At 43.4% G+C, this 11,732-nt stretch overlaps 1 protein-coding gene across 1 annotated transcript in view; it reads right to left on the bottom strand.

The window, feature by feature from the left end:
- Nucleotides 1-561: 561 nt before the first annotated feature.
- FKBP6 (FKBP prolyl isomerase family member 6 (inactive)) overlaps nt 562-11,732 on the bottom strand; it is a 32,327-nt gene continuing 21,156 nt past the window's right edge. Inside the window, exon 9 of the mRNA XM_090279112.1 lies at nt 562-1,005. The gene's annotated coding sequence lies outside the window, so the exon portion shown is untranslated. The remainder of the gene's footprint in view (nt 1,006-11,732) is intronic.

Below are 11,732 nucleotides of genomic sequence, written 5' to 3'. Positions count from 1 at the left end.
CCAGGGAAGGTAAAGATGGAGGACACGGGGCTCATAAGAGGATCCGAGGGCAGTGTGGGTGTTGTGGGAAAGACTGGGCAGCTTACCTGCTGATGGGAACACACAACTGTGGGGTGGGTGGTAGGGGCAAGGCAGAGCTGACAGGGGCGTGGAGGGCAGCCTGGGAGAGGGGTGTGCAGCACAGGGGAGGCACCCAGGCTGCCCTGCCAGGGAGTCAGGCTCCAGCCCTGAGACGTGTCAGAAAACCCTGGGGTGTACAAGTGCAGGAAGACTGACTGGCTCCAAGGTTTCCAATTAACTCTCTTGAAACAGCTCCCCACAGAAGGGAGCTGGTTTCAAGGGAACCCAAATCCAAATGTACAAGCATTTTATTATTAGGTAAATACAAAAAGAATTACTCTGGCTCTAGAAAGCCACCCAGTAACCCCTCTTGCTTATCCAACTGGTCTTAATGAATAGCTGTCCCTCACTCTACCTCCTGACTTTACAAGTTTATTTGAATTCACACAATTAAATTTATACTGGATCTTGCAAGGACAAGGAAGTATTTTATTTATTTAAAACAAAAACATTTGTAACACAATTCTACCTCTTCAAAACAGAGAACCCTATAAAATACACACAGCAATCTCTATTTGTATTTACCCAGGGTCATTAAGCAGCTGGAAGGAGGGTTGGGACTGGGAGAAAAGCCAAGGACTAATTCCATTAAAAAAATAAAAAGAAAAGAAACTGCTTTAAAAGGAATAGCATTTTTCTACTTGTCAGTAGTGACACTTTCCCCTACTACATGTATGAAAATGTGAAACAGAAAACAGCACCTGTGAAAACACATTCAGCAGCGTCAGAGATGAGGCAATGAGGCTCTGAAATTCCAGCCCCTCTTCCAAGCAGGCCACTGTGACACAGTGTGCTCTGGGGAGTTCTTTCTCCCAGCAACTCCCACCAATACCAATGGAGAATGCCAGCAGACTCACTTCTCTTACTTGTAGTTAGCTGAAGAATCTAGGAATCAAACATGGCAGTTAGAAACACAATGAGACTCAGTCATCCCAAAGTGGAGCAAGTGCAATCTGAATGGGCTGCCTGCGACCATAGCCATGCGTTAGAGGGAGCCAAAGCCAGTCCTGGGTCTGTAGTGAGAACACTAGAAGGGAACCTGGGACAGATGCCATCATTGTACAGCCCTTGCTGGATGGGTTTTGGGAAATTGTTACCAATTAATATGGTGGCTTTGAAATGTCAACTCAAGAACATAGGACACAGCTGCAGAAAGTCACAACAGAAAGGACCCTAAAATCATCCCATTCAATTTCATTTTTCAGATGAGGCCCTGAAATAAGCGACTAATTTCTGAATACAGATAGAGCTTTCTTTATCAGTCTTTCTCAAATGTTCCACAAGGCATGACTTTCTTAACCATTTAAAGATGTAAAAAACACCCCCAAGGAGCCAAACATGTAAGCAGCTGCTTTTCAATGGGCTACTACAAACACCTGTAACAAACACTGGGGTAGCACAAGCCACTCAGGATGTAACCAGGTGAGAAGCCTGGAAAACCTTTCATGGGCAGCTCCATATACAGCTGGCATCTTACCACACAGACAGACAATACATCCATGTTGATGGCAGAGACAGTGTAGTAATTTATCTAGAACTAAAGACCTGGATCTCCCAGGCCCCACTATGTCCTGTTGTGTGATGTTGGCTGAGTCACACATCCTTTGTTTCTCCATCTATAAAATGTGCATGACGGGTACTTCACAAAGCTGTTACAAGACCAGTGTGACAGTTATCTGAAGAAGGGTACATAATGAAAGCTATTATAACAACCTGCTAATAGTTCTGCAGTTATTGTCTGCTTAGCACCCCTCCTGCCCAATTCCTCTGGAGCCCTGTGCTGGCCACAGAGCCATGTAAGATACCGGCACACCAAGGGTGCTGGCTGATGAGCCTTCCCGGCACTGGGGGGCCGGTGTGGGCAGCTGTCTGAGCCATCCTGGGGGCTGCGTGTCTAAGTAAGAATACTTCCTTCATTCCCTTCAGGAAGAATAGCAGTTTCAAGGTAAGGAGAGAATCTTGCCCTGTGAGACTCCCCTTTCTACACCCCTTGGGCAGCAGCAGCAGGAGGGCACGGGCACAGTGCAGGGCAGGAGGCGTAGGCCAGTGCTGCCTTCTCAGTTGTCCATTGTGCTTCTTATTAAAATCTAGTGTGAAGAGTGCTTTTCTTTTTTCTATTTTCCTTTTCTTTTTTTGTGCCTATCAATACACTGGCATTCTGCTGATGAAGCTTTTTTGGCTGGCCTTTATAACAAGTTATAGAAAAACATGGTATTAGTGAAATTCAACTTACAAATCTCAAAGTCACCACCCTTATGGAACTCTTTTTAGTGGGATAAAGAGATGAATAAACAATAAAAATACACATGCTATAAAGAAAAATAAGGAGGTTACGGGGACACATAATGACATTTTTCTGTTTCACATAAAGTGACTGGAAAGACCTCTCTGAGGAGACATTTAAGTAGATTGAGCTCTGTGAATAATCAGAAGGGCTTCCCAGGCTGTAGAAATACTGAGGCAAAGGCCAAGAGTCAGGAACACAATCAGAGTGTGTGAGAAACAACCAGGAAGCCCAGGTGGCTGAAATGGGCTGGGAAGAAAGGTAGGAAATGACACTGGAGCAACAGCAAGAGGTCAAGTCACACAGGGCCAGAGAGGCATCAAGAAGGAGTTTAGGTTATACTCAGAGTGCAGTGGAAGCCCCTGGAGGTTCTGAACAGAGAGATGACTTTTTTTAAAAAATATGCTTTATTGTTTATGCTATTATAGTTCTCCCAATTTCTTTTCCCTTTGTTTCCCTCCACTCAGTGATCCCCCTCCCTCTAGTTGTCCCCCCCCTTAGTCCATGCCCATTGGTTGTGCATATATTCTCAACATCTTCCTATCCACTCCCTCCTATTATGCTTCTTAATTCCTGCACCATCTCCCTCCATTTTCCCCCTTCCCCCTCCCCACTGACCTCTCCCTAATATGTTCCCCATACCTATAATTCTCTTCCCACTCTTTAGTCTGTCTTTGTTTCAATTCCCTAGCTTCTGTTGTTGGTTGTTGTGATACAGTTTTCATTTTAATGTTCATAGTTTTGATCCTCCTTCTCCTAAACAAGTCCTTTTAACATTTCATGTAACAGTGGTTTGGATCTGATGAACTCCTTCAGTTTTACTTTGTCCTGGAAGCACTTTCTCTGCCCTTCTATTCTGAATGATAGCTTTGCTGGATAGAGTAATTGTGGTTGTAGGTTTTTGCTTTTCATTACTTTGAATATTTCTTGCCAGTCCCTTCTTGCCTACAGAGTTTCTTTTGAGAAATCAGCTGATAGTCTTATTGGGACCCCTTTGTATGTAATTCTCTTCTGCTCTCTTGCTGCTTTTAAGATTCTCTCTTTATCCTTAATTTTTGACATTTTGATTATAATGTGTCTTGGTGTGGTTCTCCCTCAGTCCAGTTTATTTGGAAAACTCTGTGCTTCCTGGACCTGTAAGTCTATTTCCTTCCCCAAGTTAGTGAAGTTCTGCTTCATTATTTTTTCACATAATTTTTCAATTTCTAGTTCTTCTTCTTCACCTTCTGGCAGCCCTATGATTCGGATGTTGGCCTGCTTATAGCTGTCCAATAAGTTTCTGAGCCTCTCCTCATTTTCCTCACTTCTCATTTCCTCTTTCTCCACTGGTTGACTGTTTGTTCCTTCCGTATGTTCGATTTGTTGATTTGATCCCTGGTCTTCTTGCCCTCACCACTAGTTTCATATGTGTTTTTGTTCATTTCAGCAGGACTAGCCTTCATTCCTTCCCTGTCTTGTTTAAGATCTGCTGTTAGGTCTGTAAGCATTTTTATAACCAAAGCTCTGAACTGAGCCTCAGAAAGATTTCCTATCTGCTGCTTTGTTAGATTAGATATTTGCTGTCTGGTCAGCTGTGTCACCGGGATCTCTATCATGATCTGTGCCATCCTGACAATTTTGTGTTTACTTTTGCTTCTTGGGCGGGACTGTCACACCTCCTACACTATAGGGGGCAGAGCCCTGTGTACTCGTCACAACCAGGTGTCCCACCTCACCACGCTGTGGCGTTTTCTGTCTGGACGAGCACCACTTCTTTATAACTTCATATGTTGGACTTCCATTTATTTTCTGGAACTTCTGGTTATTTCTGGTTTTACGGTAGTTGTATTCCTTCTTAGTTGTGGAGGGAGACGGTGCATGTCAGCCTAGGCCATCATCTTGGCTGGAAGTCTCCTGTGTTTGCTTGTTTCCATGTCCCAGGGAGAGCTGTTGCTCCTACTACGTTATAAGGGGCAGAGCCTTAGGGATTCGTCTGTAACAGGCGACCTGTTTCACCACATTGTGGTGCTGTATGCGGGGGAGGGGTCTGAGAAGGAACAATGCCGCTTGCCCAGCACTCGCCCCTTTTCCAGGCTCTTCCCCCACTTCCACACTGGACTGGCGCCATTCTAGCTGCTGCCCTGTCGTTTCCAGAGGGGTGGGTCTGCGGGTGTTCTAGGACCATGGGGGCCCTTTAAACAAGCGGACTCTGCTTAGAGACCAGCAGTTTCTGCCTCCGTCCCAACCCCCACTGGTTTGCACAGTCAGAAGCAATGAGGATTGATTTTCCCCGGTGCTGGGACAGTGAGCTGTTCGGTCTGGTGAGGTACGCTCCCCAGGTGTCCCCTCCTGACTTTCTAAATGTGTAACTGCGCTTTCACTGACCTGCCACTGCCGCCGCTGCCGCCGCCACCACACCGCATCCTCTCTGCCCCAGCTCCGCCCATCCTACCTGTCTGGATGAGTATTTCTTCTTTATATCTTTGTTCGCTGGACTTCCACGCACTTTGATTTTCTGGAACTTCTGGTTGTCTCTAGTTTTGAGGCAGTTGTATTCCTCCTTAGTTGTGGAGGGAGATGCAGCATGTCTGTCTACGCCTCCATCTTGGCCAGAAGTCGAGAAATGACTTTTTAAAACAAGATTTTTTCTGACTGCTTTGTGAAGAAGAGACTGCAGGAGCATAAGAACAGCAGCAGCAAAAGCAGCCCTTTAACCTGGGCAGATCCATAGACTGCTCTGCTCCAAACACTAAGTCGTGATGCTGTGCCAGCTTCCAGGTCCAGGCTTTCAGACACTGGCTCCTCCCTTTTCATTTTGTAGCACCTCACTTCCATTGTCTACAAACCCAAGATGCCATGCAAGTTCAACTATTCTAAGACCTTCACACTGGAGAGGCCATCTGTGGGTCCCAGTAGATAGTCCATTCACATGCCTGACTAGAATGAGGGCCACCCAGTCACTGAAGTGGGAAGCATTTGCTGTCCTCTGTTGGGCATACAGAAGAGAAGGGGACAAGGGCATGACCACACAGACTGCATGAGGGTAGAAATGTCAGAAACACCTTCCTGCCCAACCCCAAGCAAACTCATGGAGAAACAATGTGCTGGCAATAATCTCATGATGATATGTGATGCAATCATACTGAGAAATGTCCAGCCTTGGGGTCATAGCCGACTGGACATTCCCTCTGAGCCCTGAAACTGCTGTCCAGCAAGAGTTCCAGCAGGACTTGCAGTGTTCATGCCCAAGACGTACTGGTGAACCAAGACAGTGCTCAAGCCACAGAGTCGGTAATGGGAGGAGGGGGTGTGGGATAATCATGCTATTACTGATGGGACTCAATTATTCCACTACTCAGGCCAACTTTTTGTTACACAAACATGCAATGCTCATTCTGTCATTGAAGTGAAGAATGAATTAATTTACCCTATATAATTTGAACCCTTTGTTCAGGATATTATATGTGTTAACTCAGTAAACAGAAGGTTTGGGTACAACTGTTTAGACATTTGAATGAAAGTTAGATCCCTACTTCAAATTAAAAATGTAATAAACTGCTGATAGCTTAAAAATCTAAACATAAAAGAATAAAACTATGAAAGTATTAGAAGGAAACAAGGCATTATTTTCAGTTGAGAAGGAGAAATGCAAATCGCTGGGAGGTCCTTCCCACCAGCATGATGCTTGTAGTCTGGCCCTCCTGCCCCTCCTCATGGAGCTCTTGGGCTCTCTTCCTTTGCTCTCCTCCCAAGTCGAAAAGTCCCCCCAAACTCTTCCCTCTCAAGCATCAAGCAGCCTGAGGAAAATAAAAAAATTCCTGTTAACCTATGATGAAGAACAAATTTGGTTCCCTTTTGCCTCAAATTTTCCTACTCAGTTTAAAGGTCTTTCATTACAAAATGTGCCATCAACACATTTCCTCAGGGAAGGAACTGTTCTTTTGTGTAAGAGGAACTCTGCTGCTCTCCCAAAGCAACCAATTAAAGATGCACACTATTTCTATCCCTGCCACATCAAAGAGTGGATATTATCAACCATAATGATGGGTCAAGGGTTAAAAATAAAAGTTTGTCTTTGTGACAGGTAACCATCTGGTAACAATCATTCCTGATAAAAGGCTTCAGTAAAAAAATTTCCTTAACATGATAAAAAAGAATATATCTCAATCAAAAGCCAGCATCATGCTTAACAGTGTAACAGTGGCAGTTCCATTACAGTCATGAAAAGTGCAGGTGCTCGGTCATCATCACTGTTCTGGGAGCACAAGCCCACATGATTAGATGCGCTCTGAGTAAAGTAAGAGATGTTAAACGGTGAAAAGAAGATAAATTTACCATTACTTGTGTATTATAACCATGCGTCTAGACTATCCAGGAAAGCAACTAACATCACTAATGTAACCTCACTGACATAACTATCAAAAACTAAAGCATTCAGAAAGGTGTTTTGTTAGAGAGAAGCAAACAGGCAATTTACAGAAAGAACACCTGACTCTGTCAGGGTGTGAAAAGATGACTGATCAGGAACTTGGTAATTCTAATAATGAGATTCCATTTCAGAAACACCAAACGGGCAAAGACTAGAAGTCTAACAGTACAATGATGGCAGAGCATGGAACAAAATCTCTGACACTGCCAAAGGAGACATAAATCAGTATAGCCACTTGTGAGATCAACTTAGCAATACCTAGTTCAGTTGAAGATATATACGTATCACTGCCCAGTGATACATTTAAATAAACACCACAGAAAATTTATGTGTTGCAATAATAACTATATTACCTCCTAGCTATAAATGACTGTTAAGAATGCACATTATAATGCCCGCCTAGGATGGACTGCTACTCAATCATTTTTTTAAAATGAGGTAGTTCTCTGTATACTGACTTAGAAAATACCCCAAATGCATTAAAAACGTTATTATAGTACAAAATGTATAATTTCATTTATGGTTAAGATTACATATATACTCACATTCTCAAATATTCACCAAAAAAAAAAAAAAAAAAGAAAAAGAAAAACCCTTCAGGAAGGGCACATATGAAATGTCAACAGTGGCTGTTACCTCAGGAAGTGGGCTTAGGACTGGGAGCATTTACTTTTAACTTTCTTGTTTAAATTATAAGTGTGTAGCATTTTGCTTTTTAAGAAACTTTGTACATAGCAATTTTATAGTTTAAATTTAAATACTGACAAAAGGTTGCAGGGTGGGGAAGAGGAAACAGCAGCAGAATGCTGATAATTGTCAAAGATGGGTAATGAGTACAATGGCAGATCGTCATGCCTTTAAATAGGTTTAAAAATGCCCATATTAAAAAGTTTAATAATAGCCAGTGAGAAAAGAAAAACTTTCAATCTAGTCTGTGTCCTATGAAATGACTTCAGAAATAAACCCTGTAATCAATACTCATTCAGCTTGAACATGTTGCCAGGAAGGCAGATGGGCAGAGATACCCTCCAAGATCAGACAATTAAATTTTATGAGGGTCAGTTAGTTGAATTTTCAAATTGAAACCAGTAAAAAGAAATACATTAGCATAAGTGAAAATGTATCAAAACAGAAAAGGTTTACACTTCATTTTGAAAATCCAACAATCTTAGCACATTGAAGTGCAAAGTCAGAAAAAAAAAAGCTGTCATGTATCCACAGCTCAAGGAAAGAAAAGCCCGAAGACCTACAAAGACAAAAGCAGTCAGACTTAGGAGGGAATACAGACAAAGGTCCAGCAGGGCAGATGCCAGCTGAATATATTAATACTAAACAAGCTGCTTCCAATGAGAGCAAACCCCAGGCCTGGGGAAAAGGCACAGTCAATGTGAAATAGAAACTCAAGCAATGATATGATCAATGTCCACAATAATGAGCAGTAATCAAAGAAGAGTGTGAAAATGTAACAGAGAAAACAGAGAAGTGATGTAATCCTGGAACCATGAGCCGGAGGCAGCAGAGCCCAGGATGTTTATGTTGGAAACCCGAGGACAAAGAACTGAGAATCAGGGCAGGGTAGGCAGAGTTCCCACGGCGTCGTGTACCAGCCCTGCCCTGTCTTGCAGCCCTGTCCTACAGCCCTTTTCTCCAGTCCTACCAAAGTGAACCACAGTGAACTCTCAGATCTGCTCCAGGAACAGTGGGTATTAATCTTTTATGGTCATACAGCCCTTTGAAAAAACTGATGAAACCTATGGATCCCTCTTCCAAATCCCAGAAAATGCACAAACATTGTACATTAAGGCAAAGATTCATTGATCCTCCTCAAAGCATTTAACTGGTTCCCTTTCCCAAAATGCATTATTCATTCAGAAGAACCTACTCTGAGTATTTTGCATAATTCCAACTGAGGGAGAATTCTAGAAGGAGCCCTCACCTATTTGCACTCTATGATGTGATGCTCTGGCCACCCCACCAGTCAGCTGCATCCTCTGGCTGATCTGGTCCTCCATCCTGTTCCTCCCACTCCTGCCAGGCCGCTGTTCAAAGCTGACTCTTACTGGCAAGTCTCTTCCTTCACCTGCTTCTCTTCATCTAGGCCCTGGTTCTCTGGTGGCCTGCTCCACACTGACCCAGCCTCCCTGCAACCTGTTCCTCCCCTGGCTTCATCCCTCTACCTCTTCCCACTGTTGGCATGGGTCAGGCATCACACGGTGGTGTTCCCTACCTGCCAGGAACATACATCAAGCTGAGTGGTCTCCTGAAACTACCTCTTTCTAGGCTGAAAGTGGACAAGAGAGCACTCCAGGCCTCTATCCCTACTAGGGGGTAGGGATGACTCACAGCACAGTGTGTCTGCACTTCCTCTGATGACAACTGTCAACTTATGATCATCAGCTGCCACAGTACCACAGTCAAGGCACCAGGAAATGTATATGGTCAATGAGGGGTTAAAAGTGCCCCCCACCAGACACCCTATGTCAAAACAAGGTTTACATTACTTAATATATTTCTAGTTATATCCAACTATGTCTCTTCTTCTCATGAAAACATCCTGATAAAGTAGCCTACATTATTTTGGCCCACAGATTAGCTATGTCTGTATCATCTGAGAGCTTATTAGAAATATAAATTCTTGGGCTCCTGCTGAATCTGAATCTCTGGGGACAGCCCCCTAGAACCTGTGTCCTGACAAACCCTCCAGGAGGTTCTGATGAGGCTAAGAGCCCAGCAGCACTGCCTTCCCCTTCCTACTTTGTTACTTCCTGCTCACTACTCACCTAGGACACTCTTGTCTTTGTCCCCACCGCTCTACTGCTGCCACAGGTCACCATGAAAGGCACATTGGCAAGTCCAATGAATACTATTCAGACCTTATCTTTCAAATCCTTGGTGCTGCTGGATTTGACACTACTGGTTATCTTTGCGATCCAACCCTCTAGAGGTTCTTTACCTCTTCTGGTGTCAGAGACCCCACTTGGGAAGTTGATAGCAGCCATGGAATCTATTCAGGGGTTCATGGATATCTGACACCCACCATGGACCACAAAGGGGTTTGTTTACATTTATACCTATTAATTCAACTCACCAATATATCATGATGTCAAAAAGAACTACAAAGGCCTGCATCAATATCTCACAGCCTTTTCTGTGTGAACTATGACAATGACCATTGTAGATGCTGTCACAATAACAGGGTTGACCAGTCATCCTTGTAAATATACAGTTGTCCTCTGTGCCAGAGACAACTTTTGTTCACACCTATTTGCTCTCTTTGCCTAAGAAATTGAAAACCCTTCTCTGGGTTCTTGAAACTCTTGGGCTTGTCACAGTTCATTTCAGCTTCATCCTAGGTCTGTGCATTCTCTGGCAGAACCATACTAAGTGTAGCCAGGAAAACCAGGCTAAGACTCCTTCTCTTTTCCCTCATGTGTCAAGGCTCTAACGCACTCACCTGACGTTAATTACTCATTGCTTAGGCTCACTTCCTTCACCATTTGCCTGGTCCCTGTTTACCTAACTCATTGTCTGGGATTATATATGCTTGGAGGCAGGGTTTATGCACCTAATTATGAACTCAAGAAATTAAAAACAGACTAAAAGAACATGTGATGGAACCTAAGGAAGTGCACAGCAACCTTAAAGATTTGATCACTTCATTCTTCAGATGATGAAATGGAAGCCCAAAGGGGTCAAATGACTTGGCTAAAGTCACAGCTAGAGAGCTCAGACTGGGAAGACAGGTTTCCCATATTTCAACCTTGTAATAAACGGTAAAAGGCACTTCAATAATCACTGATTTTGAAATTTAGGAAAAGGAACCTAGTTATCTCCTGAAATTTAATTAAGTAACCCTCACTGATAGCTCACCCACAAAGAACACAGAATCCACTAACGTAAAACTTAGTAGGAAGCAAGTTGGAGGCTCATTATGGCTATCAAGTGAGAATCCAGAGAGAGGTGAAGGGGCCAAAGAAACTCTACCAGGGGAAATGATTCCCCAGGAAGGGGTATAATGAAAAAGTGCCAACCTAAAGTACAGTTATTTATAGTCACACAACAAAGGGATGACTTCAATGACACCTCCTGAGCTGGGAGAAAAGGCATTTCACAGATATCCAGATCAAGAGACTGTGTTAAAAGTTTCCCTGGAAAACAACATGGCCCTCATCTCATCTGACAACAAGAGAATGCCTGCCTGGCCTACTTACCCTTGAGAAAATACAACTCCTTTTTGAGTAAGAAAAAAAAGTGAAGACACAGGGGGAAAAATCAGAAGAATTAATAATATATAAAATTTAAAAAATACAGTTAAACAAGTTGTTATTTGTTCAGGACTCAGATGAGTGTAACTAGAGGCATAAAATATCTTTATAGACTCAATAGTCAATCTAAGAGTTTCTTCTTTATGTCTTTGTGAAGGAGAAGATCAAATAGATTCTACATCTAGATCCAGTCATACACAATAAGAGGTGATGATCTGCTTCCCTAGAGTTTCCTGGCAACTGACCAGTTGGGCCCAGAAACAGGAAGGCTGTTTTGGAACACAGGAACTCCTGACCCCAGAGGACATCTCCAGCCTTAGCACTGGCACCAGCCTCTGTGGGGCCTGCTGCTCCAGTGTTCACTTCGTGCCAACTCTCTGAACCAAGACTAAACCCCAGAATCTCAACTATAGGAGTGCACTCTCCACAGCCTGGCCTTTATTTCCCCCTAAGCCTCCTGGGAGCTGCTTTGACTTCCCAGAAAACAGTTTTTAAAAGTCTGTTAAGATACTCTTTCCCTGAGGCTGGCCAAGCAATATGGCTCAATCCTCTTAATTTTATAGTCCAAAGGCTTCAGCTTCTCTTAGTTTGGAAAGCAGAGAAGAGGGAGTAAATTCCAAGATATCTAAGAGAGGGATAAAAACCCATGGCCACC

This window comes from Furipterus horrens, unplaced genomic scaffold, assembly GCF_987537825.1.
Source record: "Furipterus horrens unplaced genomic scaffold, mFurHor1.1.pri manual_scaffold_5, whole genome shotgun sequence".
NCBI classification, from domain to species: domain Eukaryota; kingdom Metazoa; phylum Chordata; class Mammalia; order Chiroptera; family Furipteridae; genus Furipterus; species Furipterus horrens.
The sequence above is the reverse complement of the archived record's forward strand: the minus strand, read 5'-3'. Positions and strand labels throughout refer to the sequence as shown.